Genomic DNA, 11503 nt, shown 5'->3' on the forward strand with positions numbered 1-11503 from the left:
GGCCCCGGCGCTCCCATCGCACCGTGCCGGGCCAATCCGAGTGCTCGCCGGACCAAAGGCCCGAACTGCACGACAAGAGGGAGGGGAGCGGCCGACGCTCTCCGCCCGGGGGCCGCCGCGGGGCCCCCTCGGTTCTCCGTCCGTTCCAAATTTTCTCCCGAAAAAAAAAGTCCGAGGGTCCCGACCCACCGTGCCCCGCCGCAAGGCCCACGGGGGACTCTCGGGGGCCGGCCCGCCACGCCCGGCCCCGCCTCAAACGCTTCGGACTTGCCTCGCAAAAAGTCCGAGGGGACCCGACCCACCGTGCCTCGCCGCAAGGACCACGGGGGGACTCTCGGGGGCCGGCCCGCCACGCCCGGCCCCGCCTCAAAGGCGTCGGACTTGCCTGCAAAAAAGTCCGAGGGGACCCGACCCACCGTGCCACGCCGCCTGGCCCACCGGGGGACTCTCGGGGGCCGGCCCGCCACGCCCGGCCCCGCCTCAAACGCTTCGGACTTGCCTGCAAAAAAGTCCGAGGGGACCCGACCCACCGTGCCTGGCCGCAAGGCCCACGGGGGACTCTCTCGGGGGCCGGCCCGCCACGCCCGGCCCCGCCTCAAGCGCTTCGGACTTGCCTGCCAAAAAGTCCGAGGGGTACCCGACCCACCGTGCCCCGCCGCCTGGCCCACCGGGGACTCTCGGGGCCGGCCAGCCACGCCCTGCACACTCTGGACTTCTCCTGCAAAAAGTCCGGCCCGACCCACCTTACCGAGCCCGTCTAGTTCCTCTCGTGGGTCGGACACAGGGGATTGCCCATGTGGTGGCCCGCTCCATATGTTTTGTGCACAGCTCTGGACCACCACCCCCTTATATATAGGCACACCATGGCGATTGCCTCTCTTTGGGGCTCTCCCATAGGGTTGTGTAGAAAAAATTCCTTAAATCGGCTGTCGAGTTTGGGGCGAGTTGGTCGCGTGGGCCAAACAGCGCGATTTGCCCACGACAGGGACTCCGGCGCCCGTTCTCGGACTCGACCCAATCCGTACAAATGTCGCGTTTTGGGGGCGACTTGTGCGGGCCGTCCGAAGCGCCCAAAAGACCCACTGGAAGGCTCGGCCCCATCCGGTGAATTTTTCCGCTTTGGACTTTTCCTCCAGAAGTCCGAGAAGACCTAAACACCGTGCCTGGCCCGAAAGGCCCGTGGGGGACTTCCGGGGGGCCGGTCCGCAATCTCCGGTCGCGCCTGCATCTTCGGACTTGTGCTCCAGAAGTCCGAGGGGCCATACCCCACCGTGCCTGTCCGCAAGGCCCACGGGGGACTCTCGGGGGGCCGGTCCGCGATCTCCGGTCCTGCCTGCATGTTCGGACTTGTCCTCCAGAAGTCCGGGCGGCCCTATCCCACCGTGCCTGTCCGCAAGGCCCACGGGGGACTCTCGGGGGGCCGGTCCGCAATCTCCGGTCCCGCCTGCATGGTCGGACTTGTGCTCCAGAAGTCCGAGGGGCCATACCCCACCGTGCCTGTCCGCAAGGCCCACGGGGGACTCTCGGGGGGCCGGTCCGCAATCTCCGGTCCTGACTGCATGTTCGGACTTGTCCTCCAGAAGTCCGGGCGGCCCTATCCCACCGTGCCTGTCCGCAAGGCCCACGGGGGACTCTCGGGGGGCCGATCCGCGCTCTCCGGTCCCGACTGTTATGCTCGGAGTAACGCTCGGGTTAATGCTCGGGTTAACGCTCGGTCCCCAAGTACAAGTCCGGGCGGCCCTATCCCACCGTGCCTGTCCGCAAGGCCCACGGGGGACTCTCGGGGGGCCGTTCCGCAATCTCCGGTCCCGCCTGCATGTTCGGACTTGTCCTCCAGAAGTCCGAGGGGCCCTATCCCACCCTGCCTGTCCGCAAGGCCCACGGGGGACTCTCGGGGGGCCGTTCCGCAATCTCCGGTCCCGCCTGTTATGCTCGGAGTAACGCTCGGGTTAATGCTCGGGTTAACGCTCGGTCCCCAAGTACAAGTCCGGGCGGCCCTATCCCACCGTGCCTGGCCGCAAGGCCCACGGGGGACTCTCGGGGGGCCGTTCCGCAATCTCCGGTCCCGCCTGCATGTTCGGACTTGTCCTCCAGAAGTCCGGGCGGCCCTATCCCACCGTGCCTGTCCGCAAGGCCCACGGGGGACTCTCGGGGGGCCGATCCGCGCTCTCCGGTCCCGACTGTTATGCTCGGAGTAACGCTCGGGTTAATGCTCGGGTTAACGCTCGGTCCCCAAGTACAAGTCCGGGCGGCCCTATCCCACCGTGCCTGTCCGCAAGGCCCACGGGGGACTCTCGGGGGGCCGATCCGCGCTCTCCGGTCCCGACTGTTATGCTCGGAGTAACGCTCGGGTTAATGCTCGGGTTAACGCTCGGTCCCCAAGTACAAGTCCGGGCGGCCCTATCCCACCGTGCCTGTCCGCAAGGCCCACGGGGGACTCTCGGGGGGCCGATCTGCGCTCTCCGGTCCCGACTGTTATGCTCGGAGTAACGCTCGGGTTAATGCTCGGGTTAACGCTCGGTCCCCAAGTACAAGTCCGGGCGGCCCTATCCCACCGTGCCTGTCCGCAAGGCCCACGGGGAACTCTCGGGGGGCCGTTCCGCAATCTCCGGTCCCGCCTGTTATGCTCGGAGTAACGCTCGGGTTAATGCTCGGGTTAACGCTCGGTCCCCAAGTACAAGTCCGGGCGGCCCTATCCCACCGTGCCTGTCCGCAAGGCCCACGGGGGACTCTCGGGGGGCCGTTCCGCAATCTCCGGTCCCGCCTGCATGTTCGGACTTGTCCTCCAGAAGTCCGAGGGGCCCTTTCCCACCGTGCCTGTCCGCAAGGCCCACGGGGGACTCTCGGGGGGCCGTTCCGCAATCTCCGGTCCCGCCTGTTATGCTCGGAGTAACGCTCGGGTTAATGCTCGGGTTAACGCTCGGTCCCCAAGTACAAGTCCGGGCGGCCCTATCCCACCGTGCCTGTCCGCAAGGCCCACGGGGGACTCTCGGGGGGCCGTTCCGCAATCTCCGGTCCCGCCTGCATGTTCGGACTTGTCCTCCAGAAGTCCGGGCGGCCCTATCCCACCGTGCCTGTCCGCAAGGCCCACGGGTGACTCTCGGGGGGCCGATCCGCGCTCTCCGGTCCCGACTGTTATGCTCGGAGTAACGCTCGGGTTAATGCTCGGGTTAACGCTCGGTCCCCAAGTACAAGTCCGGGCGGCCCTATCCCACCGTGCCTGTCCGCAAGGCCCACGGGGGACTCTCGGGGGGCCGATCCGCGCTCTCCGGTCCCGACTGTTATGCTCGGAGTAACGCTCGGGTTAATGCTCGGGTTAACGCTCGGTCCCCAAGTACAAGTCCGGGCGGCCCTATCCCACCGTGCCTGTCCGCAAGGCCCACGGGGGACTCTCGGGGGGCCGATCCGCGCTCTCCGGTCCCGACTGTTATGCTCGGAGTAACGCTCGGGTTAATGCTCGGGTTAACGCTCGGGACCCAAGTACAAGTCCGGGCGGCCCTATCCCACCGTGCGTGTCCGCAAGGCCCACGGGGGACTCTTGGGGGCCGATCCGCGCTCTCCGGTCCCGACTGTTATGCTTGGAGTAACGCTCGGGTTAATGCTCGGGTTAACGCTCGGGACCCAAGTACAAGTCCGATCGGCCCTATCCCACCGTGCCTGTCCGCAAGGCCCACGGGGGACTCTCGGCGGGCCGTTCCGCGCTCTCCGGTCCCGACTGTTTCGCCTCGGACTTGTCATGCAGAAGTCCGAGGGGCCCGACCCACCGTGCCTGGCCGCAAGGCCCACGGGGCACTCTCGGGGGGCCGTTCCGCACTCTCCCGTCCCGCCTGTTGCGCTTCGGACTTGTCCTCAAGAAGTCCGAGTCGAAGCGCGAGGGGTCAAGCCGTGTTTTTCACTTTCCCCGGTAGATGTGCTCTGGCCGCTCGGCTCGGACCGGCCCTCCGTCTGTCTGTCTGTCTCTCTCTTTATCCGGACCGGCGCCCGTCCTCTCTGCCGAAAGATTCGCCCGTCTGCGGTGCGGGCAAATCCCTTGGATCGAAGGTTTAGTTTCAGCAGATCGCAGCGAAGCGGCTGCTCTACTGGGCACGTCACCCCAATCCATTTCCAAGTCGTCTGCAAGTGATCTGGCGTCCCTCTCGAAACGGCGCTGCCTCTTCCTCTACCGGCCGACTGGCCCGCCTCTCGGCCCTTTGATCGGTCGCGGTGCGGACACCGGCGGCACTCGGCTCCGGCCGGACTGGGGACTGCTCCCATCGGCGGGGCCCTCCGAAACCGTGGGTGGGGCGGATAACTAAAGCCGACCGGCCACGCCACGGCGGATTCCCCGGGAGCGCCGCGGAACAGCTCACGAAGCGGCACCGGGCCGGTGCCGGCCGCCCGCTACCGGGGCGGGAGAGAGCGGGACGCGTCGGGACGCCCGTCTTGTTCGCCACCTTGACGCCTCGGAATTTCTCGGATCCCCTCCTGCCGCCTGCAGCTAGTGTCCTCGCGGGGGAAGGGGGCCCCCGCGGCTGCCGGCCGGCGCTGTCGCGCCGCACGGACGGGCAAGGGCTGCCCGCCGCGGCGGCGATTTCTAACATCATGTCCCTCAGGCGGACAAGGCCCGGGCCGCGGGGGCCCGGGCTGCCATGTGCGTTCTGCAATTCACACTTATTCTCGCAGCTGGCTGCGTTCTTTATCGTCGCACGAGCCGAGTGAGCCACCGCCAAGAATTGTCACTCGTTATTGGTTGGGGAATCGCACTACTCTGTCAAACACCGTGGGATGACCGCGCCGGTGGTCGGCGGCGCGGAGCATCAAGTCAAAAGACCACCAGGGCGGGAGCCGAACCGATGGGGGGACCGGGCGCCTCTGCGGGGCGGCCCCTTCCCCGGGGGCCGCTGGCCGCGTTCCGGCGCGGCAGCCGGACAAAACTGATCCCCGCGGTCCATTCGAGACCTAGCCCGAGCGTCCCTGGGCCCCGAGTTCTGTGGGCGACCCGCTCCGGCCGCGCCGTCTCCGCCACGCGGGGCACTGGCGGCGGCACCTGGCGGCGCTTCCAAAACCCTGGCGTGGGTCACTCCCGCCTACACCCGGAAGACAGCACGTTGGCCGGCCCCACCGGAGCGGGGGCCGGCCGGGGACAACCAGAACCGCGGGCCCCTTGGAAGGCCGGGTTTTTCTCTCTCTCTGATCGGTAATGATGCTTTCGCAGGTTCACCTACGGAAACCTTGTTGCGACTTTTACTTCCTCTTCCTCATGTACCACCATCCACAGAATCAAGAAAGAGCTCTCAATCTGTCAATCCTCACTGTGTCCGGGCCGGGTGAGTTTCCCCGTGTTGAGTCAATATAAGCCGCAGGCTCCACTCCTGGTGGTGCCCTTCCGTCAATTCCTTCAAGTTTCAGCTTTGCAACCATACTTCCCCCGGAACCCAAAGACTTTGGTTTCTCGCAGACTGCCCGCCGCGTCATGGGAGTAACGCCGGCGGATCGCCAGTCGGCATCGTTTATGGTTAGAACTAGGGCGGTATCTGATCGCCTTCGCACCTCTAACTTTCGTTCTTGATTAATGAAAACATTCTTGGCAAATGCTTTCGCAGTCGGTCGTCTTGCGGCGATCCAAGAATTTCACCTCTCACACCGCAGTACGAATGCCCCCGTCAGTCCCTCTTAATCATTACCTCGAGTTCCGAAAACCAAAGCAATAGAACCGAGGTCCCATTCCTTTATTCCATGATCGACTGTCCAGGCGGTCGGCCTGCTTTGAACACTCCAATTTTTTCAAAGTAAACGTTTCGGCCACGCTCGGCACTCAGTCAAGAGAACCGGGCGGAGACCGAGAGGAAGGCCAGGCTGGCAGTGGCGCGCCTTACGGCGGACCGCCAGCCTGCGCACAAGATCCAACTACGAGCTTTTTAATCTGCAGCAATTTCAATATACGCTGACAAGCATACGACTACTGGCAGGATCAACCAGGTAGCCCTCTCGGGGCAGTGCGGGCCGCGACCGCCTCGCCGAAGCAAGGCGCGCGCCCGTCTCTCCGGCCGGACGCGCCGCAGCGGCCTGGGCCGCGGCGCCGTTGTAATTCTCTCGAGCCTCCGCACGGGCCGTTCGGCTCTAACTCTCTCTCTCTATTTCCTCCGGGGCCGTCCCGGGCGGGCCCGCTCTTGCCCGCCCGGTGGCTCTACCTCCGACTCCCCTCGTTTCAATCCCGCGGTCCGCTGGGTCCCCCCCGGGAGGGAGGCACGCCAGTTCCGCCGCCGGGGCTGCCGCTCGGCGCCCCGCCTGCTGCCGCCCGCCCGCCGCGGGAGTGCGGCGGGCGTGATCGGGGTCCCGACTGGCGGTCGAGGTGCGAGGGGGCCTGGGCTCCCCGACTCTCGTCCGCCCGAGCGGGCCGTCTGATTGCCATGGGTTCCGGGACCCGGCGGGATGTCGGGGCGGACCCGCCCCACGCGGGCGGGCCGGCCCCGTCGCTCCCATCGCACCGTGCCGGGCCAATCCAAGTGCTCGCCGGACCGGGGCCCGAACTGCACGACAAGAGGGAGGGAAGCGGCCGACGCTCTCCGCCCGGGGGCCGCCGCGGGGCCCCCTCGGTTCTCTGTCCGTCCAAAATTTTCTCCCAAAATAAAGTCCGAGGGGCCCCGACCCACCGTGCCTCGCCGCAAAGACCACGGGGGACTCTCGGGGGCCGGCTTTGCAGCGCCCGGCCCTGCCTCAAACGCTTTGGTCTTGCCTGCCCAAAGTTCCGAGGGGACCCGACCCACCGTGCCTCGCCGCAAGGCCCACGGGGGACTCTCGGGGGCCGGCTCCGCCACGCCCGGCCCCGCCTCAAACGCTTCGGACTTGTCTGCCAAAAAGTCCGAGGGAACCCGACCCACCGTGCCTCGCCGCAAGGCCCACAGGGGACTCTCGGGGGCCGGCTCAGCCACGCCCGGCCCCGCCTCAAACGCTTCGGACTTGCCTGCAAAAAAGTCCGAGGGGCCCCGACCCACCGTGCCTCGCCGCAAGGCCCACGGGGACTCTCGGGGGCCGGCTCCGCCACGCCCGGCCCCGCCTCAAACGCTTCGGACTTGCCTGCAAAAAAGTCCGAGTGGCCCCGACCCACCGTGCCTCGCCGCAAGGCCCACGGGGGACTCTCGGGGGCCGGCCCGCCACGCCCGGCCCCGCCTCAAACGCTTCGGACTTGCCTGCCAAAAAGTCCGAGGGGACCCGACCCACCGTGCCTGGCCGCAAGGCCCACGGGGGACTCTCGGGGGCCGGCCCTCCACGCCCGGCCCTGCCTCAAACGCTTCGGACTTGTCTGCCAAAAAGTCCAAGGGGACCCGACCCACCGTGCGCCGCCGCCTGGCCCACCGGGGACTCTAGGGGGCCGGCCCGCCACGCCTTGCACACTCTGGACTTCTCCTCCAAAGAGTCCGGCCCAACCCACCTTACCGCGCCCGTCTGGTGCCTCTCGTGGGTCGGATACAGGGGATTGCCGCTGTGGTGGCCCGCTCCATATGTTGTGTGCACAGCCCTGGACCACCACCCCCTTATATATAGGCACACCATGGCGATTGCCTCTGTTTGGGGCTCTGCCATAGGGTTGTGTAGAAAAAAATTCTTAAATCGGCTGTCAAAATTGGGGCGAGTTGTTCACGTGGGCCAAACGGCGCGATTTGCCCAAGACCGGGACTCCGGCGCCCGTTCTCGGACTCGACCCAATCTGTACAAATGTCGCCTATTGGGGGCGAATTGCGCAGGCCGTCCAAAGCACCCAAAAGACCCACTGGAAGGCCTGGCCTGCTCCGGTGACTTTTGCCCTGGCCTACACTCCGCTGCACCCAAAACCTGGCTACCGACTATCGACCCAGCGTGCCTCGCCGCTAGGCCCACGGGGGACTCTCGGGGCCGGCTCCGCCACGCCCGGCCCCGCCTCAAACGCTTCGGACTTGCCTGCCAAAAAGTCCGAGGGGACCCGACCCACCGTGCCTCGCCGCAAGGCCCACGGGGGACTCTCGGGGGCCGGCCCGCCACGCCCGGCCCCGCCCCAAACGCTTCGGACTTGTTTGCCAAAAAGTCCGAGGGGACCCGACCCACCGTGCCTCGCCGCAAGGCCCACGGGGGACTCTCGGGGGCCGGCTCCGCCACGCCCGGCCCCGCCTCAAACGCTTCGGACTTGCCTGCCAAAAAGTCCGAGGGGACCCGACCCACCGTGCCTGGCCGCAAGGGCCCGCGGTGGACTCTCGGGGGCCGGCCCTCCACGCCCGGCCCCGCCTCAAACGCTTCGGACTTGCCTGCCAAAAAGTCCGAGGGGACCCGACCCACCGTGCCCCGCCGCCTGGCCCACCGGGGACTCTCGGGGGCCGGCCCGCCACGCCGTGCACACTCTGGACTTATCCTCCAAAGAGTCCGGCCCGACCCACCTTACCGCGCCCGTCTAGTGCCTCTCGTGGGTCGGATACAGGGGATTGCCGCTGTGGTGGCCCGCTTCATATGTTGTGTGCACAGCCCTGGACCACCACCCCCTTATATATAGGCACACCATGGCGATTGCCTCTGTTTGGGGCTCTGCCATAGGGTTGTGTAGAAAAAAAATCTTAAATCGGCTGTCAAAATTGGGGCGAGTTGTTCGCGTGGGCCAAACGGCGCGATTTGCCCAAGACCGGGACTCCGGCGCCCGTTCTCGGACTCGACCCAATCTGTACAAATGTCGCCTATTGGGGGCGAATTGCGCGGGCCGTCCAAAGCGCCCAAAAGACCCACTGGAAGGCCTGGCCTGCTCCGGTGAATTTTGCCCTGGCCTACACTCCGCTGCACCCAAAACCTGGCTACCGACTATCGACCCAGCGTGCCTCGCCGCAAGGCCCACCGGGTTCTCTCCGGGGCCGGCCCGCAACACCCGGCCCCGCCTCAAACGCTTCGGTCTTACCCAAAAGGTCCGAGGGGACCCGACCCACCGTGCCTCGCCGCAAGGCCCACGGGGGACTCTCGGGGGCCGGCTCCGCCACGCCCGGCCCCGCCTCAAACGCTTCGGACTTGCCTGGAAAAAAGTCCGAGGGGACCCGACCCACCGTGCCCCGCCGCCTGGCCCACCGGGGACTCTCGGGGGCCGGCCCGCCACGCCGTGCACACTCTGGACTTCTCCTCCAAAGAGTCCGGCCCAACCCACCTTACCGCGCCCGTCTAGTGCCTCTCGTGGGTCGGACACAGGGGATTGCCGCTGTGGTGGCCCGCTCCATATGTTGTGTGCACAGCCCTGGACCACCACCCCCTTATATATAGGCACACCATGGCGATTGCCTCTGTTTGGGGCTCTGCCATAGGGTTGTGTAGAAAAAAATTCTTAAATCGGCTGTCAAAATTGGGGCGAGTTGTTCGCGTGGGCCAAACGGCGCGATTTGCCCAAGACCGGGACTCCGGCGCCCGTTCTCGGACTCGACCCAATCTGTACAAATGTCGCCTATTGGGGGCGAATTGCGCGGACCGTCCAAAGCGCCCAAAAGACCCACTGGAAGGCCTGGCCTACTCCGGTGAATTTTGCCCTGGCCTACACTCCGCTGCACCCAAAACCTGGCTACCGACTATCGACCCAGCGTGCCTCGCCGCAAGGCCCACCGGGTTCTCTCCGGGGCCGGGCCGCAACGTCCGGCCCCGCCTCAATCGCTTCGGACTTGGCCTCCAAAAAAGTCCGACGGGTCCCGACCCACCGTGCCTCGCCGCAAGGCCCACGGGGGACTCTCGGGGGCCGTCCCGCAACGCCGATATGGAGGGTTTTCTTGCCTGCCTGATTCGTGTACACGTCGTGCAGTGAGTGAAATGCAGGTATAGAAGGTTTTCTAATCCCCCTTTTTCGTATACACTACGTGCAGTGAGTGAGACGCAGATATGGTGTGTTTTCTTATCCCCTCGATTCGCACACACTGGCAATTTCCAGCAACATCATTGTGAAAAAGTTGAACAACTCCTTTTTATTGTGATATTACCACTCGGGCACTTCAGGGTGATTAAGTTCCAACGTCATATGCTGAATTGAAAAGGAAAAGCAGAGAATAGTATATTTCTATTCACGTAAAGGTCATTGCGGGCATGATTCATGCTGAACGCATTGGACTATTTATTTAAGAGATGTCCATGACCGGCTCTGTTGAAAATCATCCATCGATCCTGGCATCTGCTTTTCTTACCCAAATATAGTATCTGATTTGCCTAGTCTAGGGCCTACTGAGTCTTCCATACACTCATATACTTATCACGTTTCGTTATTATTGATAATAGCTCCAGACAAACAAAGAAAAAGTCCGAGTATACAAATTTCAAATTAGGAAGGCAGTTCATAATTATGTTCTGGGAAAATGAGTGGAAAAACAATCACCTAACATGTGGACCAAAAAAACAACTCTTATACATGCCTAGTGTAAATTTATCTGACATAATTGAACTTGTTTAACACTTGGACTAATACTACCCAAGTTATGTGTAAGCTTGGAAAACGGGGGAAAATCAACAAATTGCCAACAATTAAAAGTGCAATCCTCCTCAGTTGCCAATTTTCAATGGTCCATTTAATTTCAGGAACATTTGTTTTTTCAACTTTTGTGGTTTTAGTTATTGTTTTGGTATTAGGCCGTTGCACGATCCTTCAGCGTCGTGGTCTATCCTTGAGAACTAAGCAAACTTCAATGTTTTGATAGATAAGGGGATAACAAATTATTTGTCATGTTTGCAACTCGAATTTTCTGCAGTTTTTGTGAAAATCGCGATTCAAGTTCGGCGCTTTTTACCGTTCAGGGCAACTTTGCGCGTGTGTATTCCATTGTACAATGACGTGCAGTATTCGGGATACGCCGTGCCTCTTCAGACATGTGTAAGATGGCGGCGCCCATGATTTCATAGACCGCGTGATATCGCTAGGGACAAGATCTTATCTTTGTGTGATTTCACGACCCTTAATCGGTAGAATGGAGTGCGTGTTGCATTCTGCAGGATTGGATGATACCCAGGTAATTCAGTTGTCAGTGAAAAGTTGGAGCGAAGCCAAAAGTTGTGCTTTGGAGTGGAAAAATTTGGAAGGAATCGACGCTGCAAAAGTGGCGGTGTATAAAGTGGCAATGTCATGAATGTTGTGCGCTTTCTTGCAAATCACGCAATCTTAAGAATGAGCATGCATTCTTAATAGTTTAGTCGGATCGTGCACCCTGGGAAAATCAATTTCTAATCAACGTCTCTAGGTCAGAAAAAATGCGTAGAAAACGATTTGCTACGTTAAAAAATTCAAAAAATGTCCCACGTATTGTTTTTATGCAAACTAGTGCCGCCATTATCGAAAAATCTATTTTTAACTATATCTCAGCCAATATTGCAGATAACTGAACAAACTCTAGGTGTCTAAACCCGTGTTTTCAAGGTCAGAGATCACAATAAAACTATTCTGGAAGTGACCACATGTGTCTGTGGCATAGGAATATATGCAAATTAGTGCCGCTAATACCGGAAAATCATGTTTTTGGCATATCTCGGCCAATATTGCACATAAATACAC

The sequence above is a fragment of the Patiria miniata genome, unplaced genomic scaffold, assembly GCF_015706575.1.
Source record: "Patiria miniata isolate m_02_andy unplaced genomic scaffold, ASM1570657v1 HiC_scaffold_1, whole genome shotgun sequence".
Classification (NCBI taxonomy): domain Eukaryota; kingdom Metazoa; phylum Echinodermata; class Asteroidea; order Valvatida; family Asterinidae; genus Patiria; species Patiria miniata.